At 41.4% G+C, this 16,612-nt stretch overlaps 2 non-coding genes across 2 annotated transcripts; both read left to right on the top strand.

Moving 5' to 3' along the window:
* Window positions 1–4,632: 4,632 nt before the first annotated feature.
* Window positions 4,633–4,715, top strand: trnal-caa. Its single transcript has one exon. It is a non-coding gene; the product is annotated as a tRNA-Leu (tRNA).
* Window positions 4,716–5,293: 578 nt separating this feature from the next.
* Window positions 5,294–5,376, top strand: trnal-uaa. The gene has a single exon. It is a non-coding gene; the product is annotated as a tRNA-Leu (tRNA).
* The last annotated feature ends 11,236 nt before the right edge of the window (window positions 5,377–16,612 follow it).

Below are 16,612 nucleotides of genomic sequence, written 5' to 3'. Positions count from 1 at the left end.
TGATAAAAGAAATCGTCAAGAAAGGTTTGAACACCATATGCTAAACACACATTCTTGAACATGTATCACATGCCCAGTGTAAAGGTAACATAACAGCAGTTACAGGTTGAGGCCTTGACATCAGAGTCATCTGCTACTAAACCTAACCTTTGAAGCACAGAACATCATCACTCTAGTGGGGAAGGAGATAGAGTACCAGGGGTACAGTTTGGGCTCTGGAACCAACACGGTTGTACTTTGTTTTTACCTGGAGTTACTCAATATTTGAGGGCACAATCAGGTTGGGGACAACCTTGGACTTGAGTGAAGGATTTTCCTTCTCTCTGACATTGGGGGATAGGTGCTCCTTGATAAATGTTGTTAGGAATAATCCAGGTGAGATTTCAATCCAGCCTTAGAAAGGCCTTTGTCACATGCTTCCCGAAGAGGGGGTTGACCTGCACGAGTGCTGTGGGTTTTTGAGTTGTCCAGGCCTGGGGAGGGTTACAGGAATCTCAAAGGGAGTGCAGGTGTGTCTTGCAATTTTTCTTGAGGCTTGTGTGACCATTTCATGAGAACGGAACGTACCATTGTTGTGCGTGTGTTAAGTGTGTCATGAAGTATCTGTAAGGATAATATAAGTTACATGCAGTCATGGCGTGATTGTGTAGTATGCCGCCCTTATGCTACACTCTAGTTGTTAGGAAGGGGTGCACACTGGCGCAGCTATGACTCAGGCATAAGGCATGGAGGCGGTTGTGATAACTGTGGTCAGACCCTGGAACTGGACAAACAGGAAGCCCGTCACAGCTGGCGAGATCTGATACCAGCATTTCATAATAAAAGTCAGACACAGAGGAGTCCACACAGGCATGGAAAAATCGTATCCTCTGATTCGGATTCGACTTCTTCCTTGTTTTAAAATTTAAACGATTGCTGCTTCCAACATGAACCTCGAACAGCTAAACTCCTCTGGAATAATTTCACCCAGACTATCACGTCTGAATGTGTATCTTTTGGTTTCCTGATGGGAGAGGTTTGTTATTTCCCTTTCTGCCCTGCCTCAGTTCCCCCACATCTAAAAAGCAAGTAAATCAAATATTTCAGCTCAAAATCAGTTACTATCTTCATTCGCTTGCGCAAAAACTGCACAGGCTGTCAGTTCAGACTAAGTCTGCAGCTGTGGATCCCTGCCTCAGTGTCAGATTAGCTGGGAGATGTTCATGAAAATATTCGGGTTCCCTCCATTCCGAGCATTCACTGCTGCTTGGCTCGGAGCCACTAAATGAGGGGCAAATAATAGTGAGTAGACAGGCCCCGCAGATGCTTATGTGTTTAGCGTTAGCAGTACGCAAAATGAGATTACCGAGGAGAGAAGGCAAATCTCTGCATTTGATTTACTCGGGCTCAGTAGAGTAAACAGAATGTCAAACTGCTGCTATGAAAAGGCGGCACAATGTGTATTTGACTAACAAGCATGCAAAGTTTGTCCTTTGCTGTTCATGAAATTACCAAAGTGATGCCACAGTAATTGGAACTGGATGTGAAAAGGAAACAAAAAAGCAAAAAGTGTTGAGTTATTCTATTCAGTCTGCTTTAGTTTTGAAATGGTTTATTGTAAAATATACAAGTTGTACATATAAGAAAACAAGGAAATTCACCTGATTATATGTAAACAGTAATTGAGTACAATTAGGATGTAAAACATAGGATTTCTGTCATTTTTCCCTCATTTCTGAAGTATTTAGATTTTTTATCTTAGTTTTGCAGACAGAAAGTTTCAGTCGGCTAATTTAATAATTCATGGTTATTTTTAAGACCCACTAAAATGAAAATTGTGTTTCTGGTGTTATTAACATGTTATCGTTCCTCAGCACAAAAGTGTATTTCAATTTGTAAATCAGGAGCAGACAAAAAAAAATTTGAAAAATATTGTGTGATGTATAAAATATTCTAGTGGGGCTGTGCTCTATTCTGATGCAACCACTTCAAGACAAATAGATCCATGTATCTCCTTGTTTTCCTCATCTGAGCTGGTATCTGGCTCAAAACCGTACAGCTGGATTGCTCCAATATTGCTCGCCATTTTTGTTGCAACGCTAATGTTATGTTGGGGGTTTGATGGGGCTGTAAACTAGCAATAGAGAGTGTAAACAGAAGGATGATGGGGAGTTCGGGCGGGCTTACCCCTGCCAATGGTCCCGCCCACAACTCAGCCAAATTTCGAATGAACTCCTGCCGCTCAACAGAAATTATGTTCTAGAAAATAATGCAGTATTTTTTAATTAGGCTAAAAACAACACAATCATAATCAAAAATTAAGAAAAAAAACACTGGGATTACTTTAGCAACAGAGCAAAAGATGATTGGAGTTGGTCTTTGAAGACCAGCTGCGGCCGGGTAGTGAAATTATTCCAGATATAACATTCTTAGGAGGTGGGAGGGGTAGAAAGTGGGGAGTAGATAATGTAAGTATCCTCCTTTCCTCTCATCCTCCACCTTAAACGTCTCCCCAACTCCTGAGTTGACAGTTCAGACAACGGCGGGGGTTTCCGGCAAGGAAAAGGAAAAAGAAGATATCTATGAATGCACTCTGTTAGAACAGTGGATCTCAACTAGGGGTTAGTTGTACCCCTGGAGGCACCACAGGATGCTCTCCTGGGGGTATATTAGTTTAAATCTGTTTTTTCAAAAATGCTAATAAACAAACATTGGCACCCAAAAAAACTTTTAGTAATTTTTCCTTCATTTCTCAATTGTTTAAATTCCATAAATCATTTTGACACAATTTAGTGTTTTTTGTTGTTTTGATTTTGCCTAAATATTTTTTTTTATTCTTGCAGAATTGTTTATTTCCAGAAAATACTAGATATAAACTAAGTTTTGGTTAGAGGGTCCAAGTGAAAAGAATTACTTTGTTAATAAAAAAAATTGAAAATCACTTTATTAGAGCATTTAATGGGAAAATTAAACATGATTACATGATAATGATGCTCAAATTTGACCCACAAAGGTGGGTGGTTGGGGGGTTTTCGAGGAGGAAGTCCTAATTTGGACATAATTTATACCAAGGTGCAATCATTGTTCATGTCTAAAGCTGTATGCAGATCATTATGATTTGAACTGTTAAGGTTTGGAGGTGGAACCCCCCCTCTCTCTCTTAGGAGGCTCATTCTCCACCCCAGTTGGAGGGAGATGAAGGCATCACAGTCCACTCCTCACAATAGAAGCACTTCCTCCAGGCCTAATGGCCTCTGAGCCACAGCTTTTGTCCCCTGATTAGCCGGCCTATTCAGGGCTCAGCCTCCTAATTGCGTGGCCTGTTTAGCTACCCAGCATTACAGTAGGAATTAATGAGACACAATTATTACACCTATAGAAGATCTCCCATCCCAGCGACCACTTCGATCAGTGGGGAGAGCCCACCGCATAAAAACCTCCTTGAGCCTCCTGTCAAAAAAAAAAAAAATGTCGAGTACAAGGAACCCAACCCCCTTTCCACTATGCAGGAGAAGAAATACATGTATTTATTCGAAGCTATCTCATAATTAGGCCCTAGAGTGAATGAGGGAGGGAGAGCAGGAGATGGGAGAAGGAGAGAAGGCTGTGGGGGTGGAGGCAGCATTCAATGGAAAAAGAGACCCGCTGATACAAAAGGCAGAAGAATGACAGGCTCTGCAGTGAAACCTGCTCACTCGATCCAGGAGCAGGGCCATGGAAAAGATGGACGAGATGGGGGCAGGGAGAGCCAGGATTCAGACCAACAGTTGCAGATAAGATTTCATCTTTGTGAATTTGTGAAGCTCAGAGGGTCCACCAACCTTCAGGTTTTTTCTTACTTTATCAAAACCTTAATAAAACCGTGTGAAATACAATTTTCTATTCTTTGTTGCAACAGAAAGTGTGTCATGTTTACATAATTACTTGTTGAGGTAAAGTGGAAGACAATAGAAATTCCGCTTATGGGGTTTGGTCAATATACTGCTGGTCCATTCATCCATCTATGTTCTAAACCTGGTTAATCCCTTTCAGGGTCACTGAGTTGCTGGAGCCTATCCCATCTACTGTTCGGTGAAGGCAGGTTCACCCTGGACAAGTTGTCAATCCGTCTCTGGGCTGTTATTAAAGGTCTTTTTAGATAAAGTCAATGGGGGCTGGCTTAGCTTCCTCTTTGAACCATGCATATAAACAAATTGTAGCTAGTTCAGTATTCCAGGCAACCTCTAGGTGGTCTATGTCCAACCCTCCGTCTTCTAAACCTGGTTAATACCTTTTGGGGTCAATGGGTTGCTGGAGCCTATTCCAGCTACTGCGGTTACACCCTGGACAAGTCATCAGTCTGTCGCAGGGCTTTTATTGCAAGACTTTTCCTTGCTTTAGGCAAGTGCTTAACTTCCTGCTTGAAGCATGTTTCTTTTCCAAACATTTACAATATGAAGATTTTCCAAAGGAAATAAAAAATCTCCAAATGGCCACAATTATCCCTGGACCACAACCATGGTTTATTGTTGATTACAATTAATTTCCTGCAAAGTATACATAACATGATGCAAACCTTAAAGGAAATCTGTTTTGTGTCTCAACTGACTATTCCTCCAAATGCTTCAGGAATATTTCAAGTGTTTTTGTTTTTTGTTGTTTAGAAACATTGCAACCAGGATGGCCGAGTGGTTAAGGCGTTGGACTCAAGATCCAATGAGTGCATGCTCACGTGTGTTCAAACCCCACTCCTGGTAATTAGTAGTTATACTTATAATAAATATGGGCATGTCATGGTATTAGGCTAGTAAACCATCTGCACAAAGAATGGTGCCACCAAAATGCTAAGCTGTTGTTGGTTACACCTTACTGCCATGCTGAGTTGCAGTCCTTTCAGTGACTCCACTATGTGTCTCAAGATTGTTAAAATACTCCGACAATAATTGATTTTTTGTTTTCGTTTATATGACAACCAGAATGGAAGAGTGGTTAAGACATTAATAAGATAACACATTAATAGCAGGCTACTTGCTAGCACCTACTTTAGCACACAGTCGACGCCTCCCAGCATGATTTTTCTCTATTAAAATGCGATTACTACCCTGTGATGGCTCCTCTCGATCGGATCATTTGCTTGTCATGGTTTTTGCAGTTGATTGCAAAACATTGCGTCCCCCTTTTTTGATTCTTTGCATACTTGTTCGGACCTCCTCAGTTTTTCACTCGGAAAGATTCAATGCATAGTAATGGTGCATGTATGTCATGTGTGTCGCGTGATGGCCAATCCAGGTGTTTCTTTTCGCCGACTTCTTCTAAACCTGAGAATACTTTTGTGACCAGGATGGCCGAGTGGTTAAGGCGTTGGACTTAAGATCCAATGAGCACAAGCTCATGTGGGTTCAAACCCCACTCCTGGTATCTACTTGGACTTTCTTTATAAGTGTTTGTGACCTGCTATTGCAGCAATTTTTTTTTTTTTTTGCAGTGCAAAAACAATATAAAGGAGTTACAAGAGCCTGTTTGTATGTAATGCCGGCCTATTTTTATTCTCAGAAGTGAGATTTGTAAAACAACAAGTTTTATCCCCAAAAGCAGAAAAGGCTCAAACCATAACTGCACTACCATCATGCATGACGTTTGATTAACCCTTGTGCTATCTTAGATGACCCCACCCTTACATTGACATGTTCTCCCTACCATGACAAAGGTGGATAAAGGTGGAAAGATTTCATGTAATCCATGGACACCAGTGAAGATCACGAATCATTGAAGAAAAAAGGTTCAGAGCACTGTCTAGTGGGTCTAGATGACCCGACTCCCAATGTTAAAGTGCCTAAGACAGCACAAGGGTTACACCTTATACTGTCATGACTTCAGATACAATATGACGCAGACTATTAAGGAAAATTGCATTTGTGTCTCAACAGACTCTTTGTCCAAATATTAACAGGAAAAATCCAAGTGTTGGGTTTTTGTGTGTGTATTGGAGGAATGTCTGAAACACATTTCTGTACACCCAGGATGGCCGAGTGGTTAAGGTGTTGGACTCAAAATCCATTAAGTGCATGCTCATATGTGTTCAAACCCCACTCTGGTAGCTAACAGAGTGTGTCTGATGCTTTATTGAGGCTCAGAAGAGAGCTTTGGGAAGGATGATTTTTATAACAATATCAACATTTGCAAGAACCAAACCATCATTCCACAATGTTAGACTGTTGATCGCACCTTATACTATGATATCTACACTATAAAAATAAAGTAAAAACTATTACAAACTGAAAGTAGATCAATTGACCAAGTTATCACTAGGTGGCCTGTATCCCAAATAATTGGATAATAATGCGACTCAAGAAAGAAAACAATATTAGCATATTAATTCATTATTCTTGAAATCCAAGAAAACTTTTTTGTATTGTTTGTGAACCTGATCGTTTCCTTTTTTATATTTATTATGATTAAAATTCTGCTCAAAGGGGGTGCAGTCTTTTAAATGACAGGTGACTTTGAGCCCTCAGTTTTTGAATAGTCACAAAAGACGTGTGTATAACTTTAAGGCTTGGACAAGGTGGTGACGGCTGCAAATTGTTTGATTCATTGGTCAAAGTAAGTATTTTATATGGTTTTTGTCTGTCAATGTTATGCTGTTATTCCTTCACTCAAGGGATTTGGTTTGTTGGATCAAAAAACACAACTGCTTTGAAAAAAGTCCATTTAACCGTGGGAAAAACTTCACCACCTCACTCCTCCTTCCTAAATCACCTTTTAATCTGTCTTAAAAAAAATTCCTAGTGGTCATTTAATTATAATTAGGACGTTTGTAGACCAAATTAAAAGACCCGTGTCATATTCTTGGACATAATTTCTGCATAGCAGCAGAAGTTCTGAAGAAATTTACTTCCAAAGTTGTGGGCAGGACCATTGGTGTAGAGCAACCCCATCTGTTTACACTGTCTCCTGCTAGTTTACAGAACCTCACATCCACAACCTAACATGACAAGTGCAACAAAAATAATAAGCAGTAAAGGAGCTATCCAGCGGTACAGTTTTGAGCCAGATCTCCACTTGACCAAGGAAAATGAAGACTTACATGGACCCAGTCTTCTGCAAGCGGATGCATCACAACAGGGTGGAGCATGGAGCTTTATAATACAATCTTTTTCAAAGGATTTTTTTGTCTGCTCATGATTCACAATTACTTAAATTAAAAAAAAGTATTAGGAAATGCAATTTTAACCTAAATCTACTTAAATTATATTGTGCGTCATCAGAAAATTGCTACAAGAACATGTTTGTAAAAAACTCTGTTTTCATTGAAGTGGATCTTTAAGTTCAAATCTGTTTTGCCCTTTTGATCCCATTGAAAATAGACCTTTTCAGTGGGTTTTGTTGTGATTAAGTACATGTTTACCAGTGAGTAATCTAGTAAACGATACAAAATTTGCCCTCAAATTCGGCTGTTGAAGGGGAGGTTTTTGACTCTTACATATTTATTTGTCAGGTGTTCGGTGGGGCTCCTGCAGCAATATTGCCATGTTTTGTTTTTCTTTTCATTTTCTAATTAAAACACACACACACCCACACCACCGCCTCAGCATCTGCGGCTGAGCACAGTGCCACCGACGGTTCAAACTCCAGTACATTAGACTCATTCTTATCAGAAGTGGGAGCCTGGCTGTCTCAGGCCAGCTCAGAGCGTTTTACCTGAATGGCCTTTGTTTTCTCTGTGACTGCCCCCCACCCCCCACCCCCCCCACCCCCACATGCCTTTGAGCAGGTAGAAGCCTGAAGCACTTTCAGCCTGGATCAGGCCCTCTCCAGTTTCCACACTTCTCTGAAAAAAATAGAAGAAGGGGGGAGAGAGAAAAGAGGAGAAGAGCCACTGTGACATATAATACAGGAGGTCAGAGGCCCAGGTGAGCTTAGCGTGTAGCCTGTCAATCACACATCATCCTGCAAAGCCTGGGGGAGGGCCCCCCCCTGCAGTTTGACTGCCGGCTCTGCCCAACCTCTGGAGCTCGCCTCACCTCTGTCTTTCATGTCACATTAAAAATGGACTCAGACTTAAAACGGAGCTCCTCTTCCTCACTTTTCCAACACCGAAAATGCTGAGACCAGCCCTGCTAATCACTGCATTTATGTAAAAACAAAAAAACCTTTTGCACTCTATATTCACCTGAAGTATGTGGAAAACGTCCATAAGAATGCGGACATGGTCTCCCCTGATTGAACAATTAGCCAAGCAGTGCAATGAGCACACTTTACATTGTCTGGAGATGCCGATCTTAATGGTGTTGCTGGCTGATAAGACGGTCTTCAGTCGAGATTAGCAAAGATAACATCAGCGGCTGGAGAGTCGAAGCTTCATTAAAGAGTGCCTCACCTGTCTGAAGCAATCAGGGGTGGGAAAAGAAACCTGTGGCCCTTAAAAGCAGCTCGAAATGGTCCACTTGAATTATTTCCACAACACCAGCCTGATTTCAATTGATCCACATAGCGTTTGTTGAAATCCTTAAGATATTTGAGGCCATTTGATGAGTGAAGGGCGAGGTTTAATCCGCTGCAGCACATTGTTCAATTTGATTAGGAGTGCAAGTGTTGCATCAAATACACTCAACTGCTTGACATCTTAAAGGGCCATAATCAACTTTTCGAGCTTTTAATTGATTACAATTTTAACTCCTTACGAAAAACAACCCCAAAGCTGTATTTTGCTCCGTTCCTGTAAAAACCTGCTCTCTGAGCACCAGCCCCTGCCAATCCACAAACAGCTGTGGGTTCTCACATTATGACGTAGATAAGTGGGTAACAGCCCCTTCAGGCTAACACACACACACACACTTCCTCCACAGAGCTAGCGGTGATCAGCTAAATGCTTTTATTTTAATGCACAATATGCACATCCATCCTTGCAAATATTCGGGTGTTGTTTGTTTTTCTGGGCGAGACACAGACACGCTGAAGAGGCCGACTCTAGCTTGACATCATGAAATGGGCGGCACCCACAATGAGCAAAAGGCGGAGCCTCAGAGATTGAGTCGTCCTACTTCCAGGTAGGAAAGAAGACTCAGGAAAATAACTCATATTTCATTAAAAAATCCTTCTTTTGTGTGCCAAAGGTAATGTATTATCATTTACGTGGATATAATTTACTCTGAAAGGCTTAAGAAAAGTATGACATATGCCTTTTAAAACTATAAACCATCAATTTATCGCTCATGAATAATGTAAGGATTTGTATTCTTGTTTGGTTACCAAGTTTATATGTTACAGGTTTAAGGGCATTGAACTAAGAACTAAATAATTAATAAAGATCCAGACCGAGATTCAAAATCTTATCTGGGAAAAAACAACGGATAGAATATCTGGATCTATAATGTCCATTCCATCTTACAAAGGGTTGAGAGCAAAAGACACTTTAGCTCAGGGCTGCTCATTCCTGATCCTCGAGATCCACCCCGCCTGTTTTCCAGCTCTCACTGCACTGCTTACAGCTGATTACCTGGACCAGGTGTGTGCTTGAATCAGAATGTGGAAACATCTGATTGACCAAATCAGCAGTTAGCAGGACTTGGAGATCTGGAAAACAGTCAGGGTGGTAGATCTCCAGGACCAGGAATGAGCAGCCCTACCTTAGCTCAACCTCCAAAATCATTGATGGAAGAAGGAAAACAGGTTGGGTGCCACCAGAGCTGAAATACTAACCTTCATAAAGATGAACCTGCCCTTCAAACTTTGTTTGAATTTGCTGTTGTATATACTATATAGACATGATTTCAGAAAGAAATGGTAATTTTATGTTTAATCTGAAAAAGTGAAGATTATCATTAAGAGCAATTTAATTTCTTTAAGGTAATGTTTTCTCCGCAAAATGTTTGTGCATTTTTCAGGAAAAATGCAACTCCTGCAAAAACAAAACACAAGTTTTCAATTGCAGAAAGCTTTAATGACCAGAAAACGTTGCAGTGACCTCAGATTTTTAGACCTGAACAAGAATAACCGGACAAAATATGACCTGACACACTTTGGAGCGTCATCTTCAGTCTCACGCCCAAGGTGGAGGTTTTATTTTGTTCTGCAACAAAAACCCAAAAAAATATATCTCTCATAGTCGTCAAAACCATGCGCCATTTGACCGACGAATGCGTAAAAAAAACACGTGTGTGACTGTTTAAATGCAGACACAAGTGTGTCAAACAACTTTCCAAATGTGCACTGGTCGGGTTTCAGTCGTGCACGGATTAGCTTGCGTGTGTGTGTGGAATTTTGAGAGTCTTCTCACACGGCCCAGCTCCAAGCAGAGCCACGAAAACATGTCTCACCTCAGTGCTGCCAAGCAACCTCTCATCAGATTCCTGTTTCTGTGTTGGTACGGTCGTTTCAGCTGAATTTGTTCCAAGAATAGCGTCTTTCACAGATAAAATCACAAAAACAAGTTAGAACAGTAAGCAAAACAGAGTACAGAACAAATAACTAGATGCCTTTTTTTTAAAACATACGTCCTTCAGTCGTTTCTTAAAGGCTTGATAGTCTCGGTCACCCGAAGGGCAAGACATTCCACAGTTTCAGGGCTACTGCTTGAAACGCGAGGTCACCTCAAGCTTTATACAGAGTCTTGGGGACTCTAAGTTGGGTCAGTTCAAAGGACCGAAGGGGTCGACTGGAAACACAAATATAAATAGGGGTTTGCCTATAAAGAGCTCTAAAAATAAAGCAAAAATGTGAAAATCAATTTTAAAGTTGTTAGGTAGCCAATGTAACGACGATCAAACCGGTGAAATATGAGCCCTTTTAAGTTACGTTCACACCACTCACATGCAGGTTTAAGTGACCAGTTCCAATGAAAAGTCCATGAAAATGTGTGTTTTAGGCTTCTGTGTTTAAACCTTTTGCATCTATGTGTAGCTATGAAAGTTTTTACAGCCATTTTTGGGATCTCCGTATAAATCGCGCAGCCATTGAACGTGTGTTGCAAGTTAAACCAGGTCAAACCTTGACCATTGAAAGATTTCATGTAATCCATGGACACCAGTGAGGTTAACAAATCATTGAAGAATAAAGGTTCTGCGCACTGTCTAGTGGGTTTAGATGACCCAACTCCCAATGTTAAAGTGTCTAGGATAGCACAAGGGTTACGAACTCTGATTTAGTAGGGACGTGCGGAATGGTCTCCTTTTGAAATCACTGAAGTACCAACTGTTTGAAAATTGATCATGGAGAAGAAATTAACAATTGTTGTTTGTGCCCGGCTGGAATTATATGACACAAAATCTTTCGTATACCTGGATAGAACTGTGAAATAAAAGACGAAATTTAATAATTCTTTCACATCTCAGCGTCACAAAAAGAACAATAGGTCATCAGCATAGAATTTGGTAGGACACATTTTTAAAAGCACTTAAAATTATCCTAAAAGGGGTTATGCATGAGAGAAATAGTATTGGGCTTGGACAAGAAAGCGTTTTATTACATTTTTATTACATCCTCATCCGTATTGAAAATCATAATAGATACATAACTGTAATAAGCCGGAAAGTTGGCATTTATTATTCCCCAAATACCAGAAGTCAAAACATAACTGCTTCTTTCATTTGCATTTTTCTTACTGCCCAACATTTTTTGATGATTTGAGTTGCACATTATAGATTCAAATGACTTTTATCAGCTGGAGGTGCCTTTAAGTGTTTATGTGGAGGTGGGAGCTTGTAGAAAGGAGGAGGCAATGCACTCCACAAAGAGGTGGAGAGGCGGGAAGCTGGTAGCAGCTAAGGTCATGTATGTCCCACATCGTGGCTTTGGGGAATCCTGAAGTTTGAAGTTTGCTCTCGCCGACATCACATTTTTAGAAACACCAGCCATCCCGGAGTCTCGCCATGCTCCCAGCTCCTCGCAAATGTACGTCCGAGAACTTGAAGTTTGTTTGTTTGTTTGTTTCGGACCAAAAAAATGCATCCACCTTATCTGATTTGTCTGACTGCAACTTGTAGTGTTTACATAAACGAGCGCGGCGTCTGCTAATGAGCGGTGTGGAGAGCTCGGTGGGACCGTTGCTCAATCCTCTGATGTGCACACCGAGAGGGATTGCGGCTCGCCAAGAATGAGTCGCCACAAGGTCGATTGTGCTCCACACATCTGCTGCCTCGCTGCTTCTCCATCACTCTCCGTCTGGACATGTTTTCGCCACCTGCAAACCTCGCTGTTCGCTCTCCTTCGATCTCGCCTTTCCTCTGTCTGGCAGTGATCCTTCGCCGCGTCATCTGCTTTTCTCCTATAGGTAGAAACAGGAAAGGGAAAAAATTCTTTATAAGAAGGGGTAAGTGATTGAGAAAAACAAGAGTACACCACACATGTTTTTGTAGACCTTCTGTTATCAGCTTCAGACTTGAAATTACTTGCTTCTGCTTTGGTGTCATCAGTTGGATTTCCCTTTTAGGCCCAAAATTCTTCCTGATCTTTCCTGTTGATCTTAGAAGCACTTTACCACTGTTAAGTGTTGCATATCAGCGCAAGGCAGCTATTCCCCACTTTAGAATCTGCTGGAATTACATTAACTCTTTTAAAACGGTTAAAGATGTACAATAGTTGAAAGAATGTCATCACTAGAGCTAAAGCTCAGACAGTAAAGGGTTAAGTCAGAAAACAAGGATATTTCCAAAAACAAAGTTATCAATTGCAAATTTGTTCCAAAAGTGTCGCAATTATGTCTGAGCATCGCTTTATGAAGCTTAGTAAAAAGAAAAAAAACTAGAAAAATGCTGAATTATCACCTTTCGAATTCAAAGAAAGCTCACTTTGTCCCATATGCTGTAACCAGATGGCGGCTCTACATTTCCATGGTGCCATCTATGTTTTGTCAGGCTTTATCTCTGGAAACACTCAAGCTTCTGCCCTTATTTGAGCAAGTGTCTGTGTGCGTGTTTCCTGCACACAGCTCTCTGAAGGCTTGCTTTCAGGATCAAGCGAACAAGTTACATGCTCTCTACAGGAGAAGAGATAAACCTGACTGGCGTGTCAAATATCAGCAGTCACAGCAGCTCAATGCACATCAAGCTTGAACCTTGTTATTGATGACAACTCCAAACAGCAAAATGTGCATGTTTTTTTTGCAAAATGAGTTCAAATGGTCATTTTCAAATGTTCAAATTGAGTAAAAAATGCACAACTTAGGGACAGAGTGGTAACTTCTCACCATAATAACTGGTTCAGAGTTTGCTGAGTTTAGGGTTTGTATCAAAAATCCACCATGCTAACAAATATATGCAAACAATGTAGTTATGTATGGGTCAAAAAATGTTTTTCAATTGTGTTTAAACACGGTTTGTGTTCTTAGTGAGGCTAAAAGCAACGTGTCAAAGGTCAAACATTTCTCATCTACTGCTACCTTAGCCCCTTTTCTAACTCGTGTGATACGTTACACCAACAACGACACAATCATCAGACTTGAGGCGTTTGACATGCACTCTCTGTCAGGAGAACCGGAGGAAGTAGACTGTAAACACGGGCCCACCTAAACAATCAAAGTAATTGCTGTTTTTCTGGTGAGGGTAGTCAGGATACACCCCTGGGCAGTCTGATGTGTGGCAAAAACTCTGCAAGTCTAGGGAAACTTTAGATTCCTGATTTATCAACTACAGCTAGGGTTTTAATTTTTATTTTTGGTTGCTGAAAAGTTTTCTCAAACATAAAAAAATGTTTGTTCCTATCATTTAGAACTGTTTACCAAATGCACTATTAACTGTACGCATAAATGTCTTTCAGTCTTCCATTCAATCATGTTTCCCCATAAATACATTCCCAATTGTAATAGATCTTAAATATTAATGACCAACAAAAAGGGAAAACCATCAACTTCCTGTTTGAGACAGGCTTAAAAAATAAAGTAGGTCAGGTCCTTCCAGTGCAACAAGAAATGTATGCAAATGTAATTAAATAGAGTTTAGCCTCATATACAAAAGGGGTTTCAACAAATGTATACCTTGTGTCATCAAAGATTTATAACCCCCTCTTTTAACAGTAAAATGTGTCCAACACATGAGGCCTTCAGCTCCTATTTGTTTGCTCAGCTGCTGGACAGTGCAAGTTGAAAAACTAAAAGACCTAAAGTAAAAGGAGCCAGGTCAGTTCACCATGTGACCACTAGGTGTTTTTGTTACACAAGAGCACAGTTCTCGCCTCTGGTGCAGTTTAAGCTGCATTTGTTCAAACCGCCATATGACCTTTATTTTTTAGCCACTGCCACCCCGCAATGGCTCAGGTAGTTGAGCAGGTCAGCCAATGATCGAAGGGTCTACGGTTTGATTCCTGTTCCCCCCAGTCAGCTTTTGCTGTCTCCTTGGGCAAGACACTTCACCCTCCCTGCCTCCGGTGTTGCTCCACTGGATGCATATGAACGTCCTGGTGATGAGGCGTGGCTATAGGCGCAGCCACGCCTCTGTCAGTCTGCCCCAGGGCAGCTGTGGCTACATCAGTATCTTACCATCACAAAGTATGAATGAGGAGTGAGTGAATAATGGACACATTCAGGAAACCACAGAAAAATCCAGTCCGTCAATTCTATTATTGTTGTATTTAGGCACAAATTAGCGTGATCACAACACCTGTAACTCCCAACCTTTTCACAACACATAAAAAAACAGACTGATACCGTTAAAACAAACGTCACTGTGACTATGCTAACTCCTAACCTTGTTAGTTACACGTTAAAAAAAACACACACACAATGCGACATCGCTACATGTTAGCTACGTGGCGTATTTACAATAATGGCTTTGTTTGCAACACATAAAAAAACAGACTGATACCGTTAAAACAAACGTCACTGTGACTACATTAACTCCCAACCTCGTTAGTAACACACAAACAACCACAGTCCGAAAACGCGACACATTACATTTCATATTCACAATAACACCCAACCATGTTTGCAAATGGTGATTTAAAAAAAAATTTAATTCGACGACAGTGAACACAAAGAGAATTAATCCATACAAGGCGGGCCGGATTTTAGAACCGCCTCTTTTTTTTAATTAATACTTTTTAACCCTTGTGCTATCCGAGGCACTTTAACTTTGGGAGTTGGGTCATCTAGACCCACTAAACAGTGCTCTGAACAATTTTTCTTCAATGATTTGTGATCTTCACTGGTGTCCATGATTACATCTACATTAAATCTTTCCACCTTTATCCACCTTTGTCATGGTAGGGAGAACACATCAATGTAAGGGTGGGGTCATCTAAGATAGCACAAGGGTTAAATGAGCCTCATAAAATGGAAAAATTTGGTATTCTGACAAATATAAAGAGTAAGTAATATTTTTTTCTCTGTAGAAGTCTGTGGGATTTTGGCTTTTTAAAGCGGATACTTCCTTCTTGGAATGCGAGGGGGGAGGAGTCACTCAGTCCACTTCTCATATACAGTCAATGATTTAGACATTTGTTACTCTTTTGTCTCCACCAATTACTAACTATTTCCTTTGTCCTCGTCTCAAACAGGTTTTCGGGTGCCTTGTTGGGACAACACTACATTCTCTGACTTTAGAGCTCCTGCTCTGCCTCAACAATGAGAGAGGATTTACTAAGGACCTCTGTCCCCCCAGCAGGAGCCTGATTAGAAGGGCCGGCTTTGTTTGTTAAGGTAATGGCCCCTAGGTGAGGTAATTCGCAGAATACACTGCAGTACGCGCCGCCACCTAAGGAGGCTTCTCCCAGCAAGAAAGGGACATGCTGACGGGGGCTGGTAGGTGCTCGGTTCCCTCCAAAAATCTCCTCCACCTGAAAGTGATTACCAGGCCGGCCGTGAGCAAACAAGCCCCATATGGAGAGCCTATAGTGGGGGCTGACTGGAGGCTAGGGAGCCCTCCACAAGCTCTTAGGAGAGAGGAGGCCTGAGCAAACATGGCTAATGAAGTCTTAACAAGCCGCCCGGGGTTAGCGTGAGCCTGCTAAATGCCACGGAGGCTCTTGGAATTGTGTCCAGCAGATTGGCCAAATCTCCTCCAAGCTTTCCTTTACAAGATAAAGTTGCATTAGCATATCTCTGCCCCACCATCTTTGAGGGACGTCCAGGCTCTGGCGAGCAGTCCCCACTTGTGGGCTTCCTTTTCTTTGGTGGCGCCACTTGATTCCAACAGACTCTGAGTTGCTTCGGATCTCGACATGATTGCGGATTTTATTCATTGGTCCTGGAGTGCTCCTTCTTCAAAGGCATCAGCATTTCCTCCCAGCGAGTGGCGACGGGCTTGTAATAAAAAAATAAGGCAGATGCATGCATTCTCCCCATTGTAAATCATTACAGTCACTCCATCAGCATCCAGCTCTCACTCCCATTTATCTTTTTTTTTTTTTGTCCTCGTCCGCACATCTCAAATTCCAGGGTATATTATTGGAAAAATACCCCACCGTTCAAAGCGTGCCCAAGCTGACATACCTCTGCTGCGCTGGCAGCTCCAACTCTAGCCTCCTAATCAAAAGCAAACAGCCATTAACAGAGCTCGCCGCTTGTTATCTCACACCAGCCGGTCACTCTATCAGTCTGTTGTCTTGCAGAAGAAAAGAAAGCTGCTACACAGGAACTGTAATGCCTTCAATGTTGCATCAGATGGGTTGAAGATAGGTTTGGGTTTTTTTTCCCTGCATCCCCTCCATTCAAATTTAGCCG

This window comes from Oryzias latipes, chromosome 20 (assembly GCF_002234675.1).
Source record: "Oryzias latipes chromosome 20, ASM223467v1".
In the NCBI taxonomy this organism is placed as follows: Eukaryota; Metazoa; Chordata; class Actinopteri; order Beloniformes; family Adrianichthyidae; genus Oryzias; species Oryzias latipes.
This window is presented reverse-complemented; position numbering and strand designations above follow the sequence as displayed.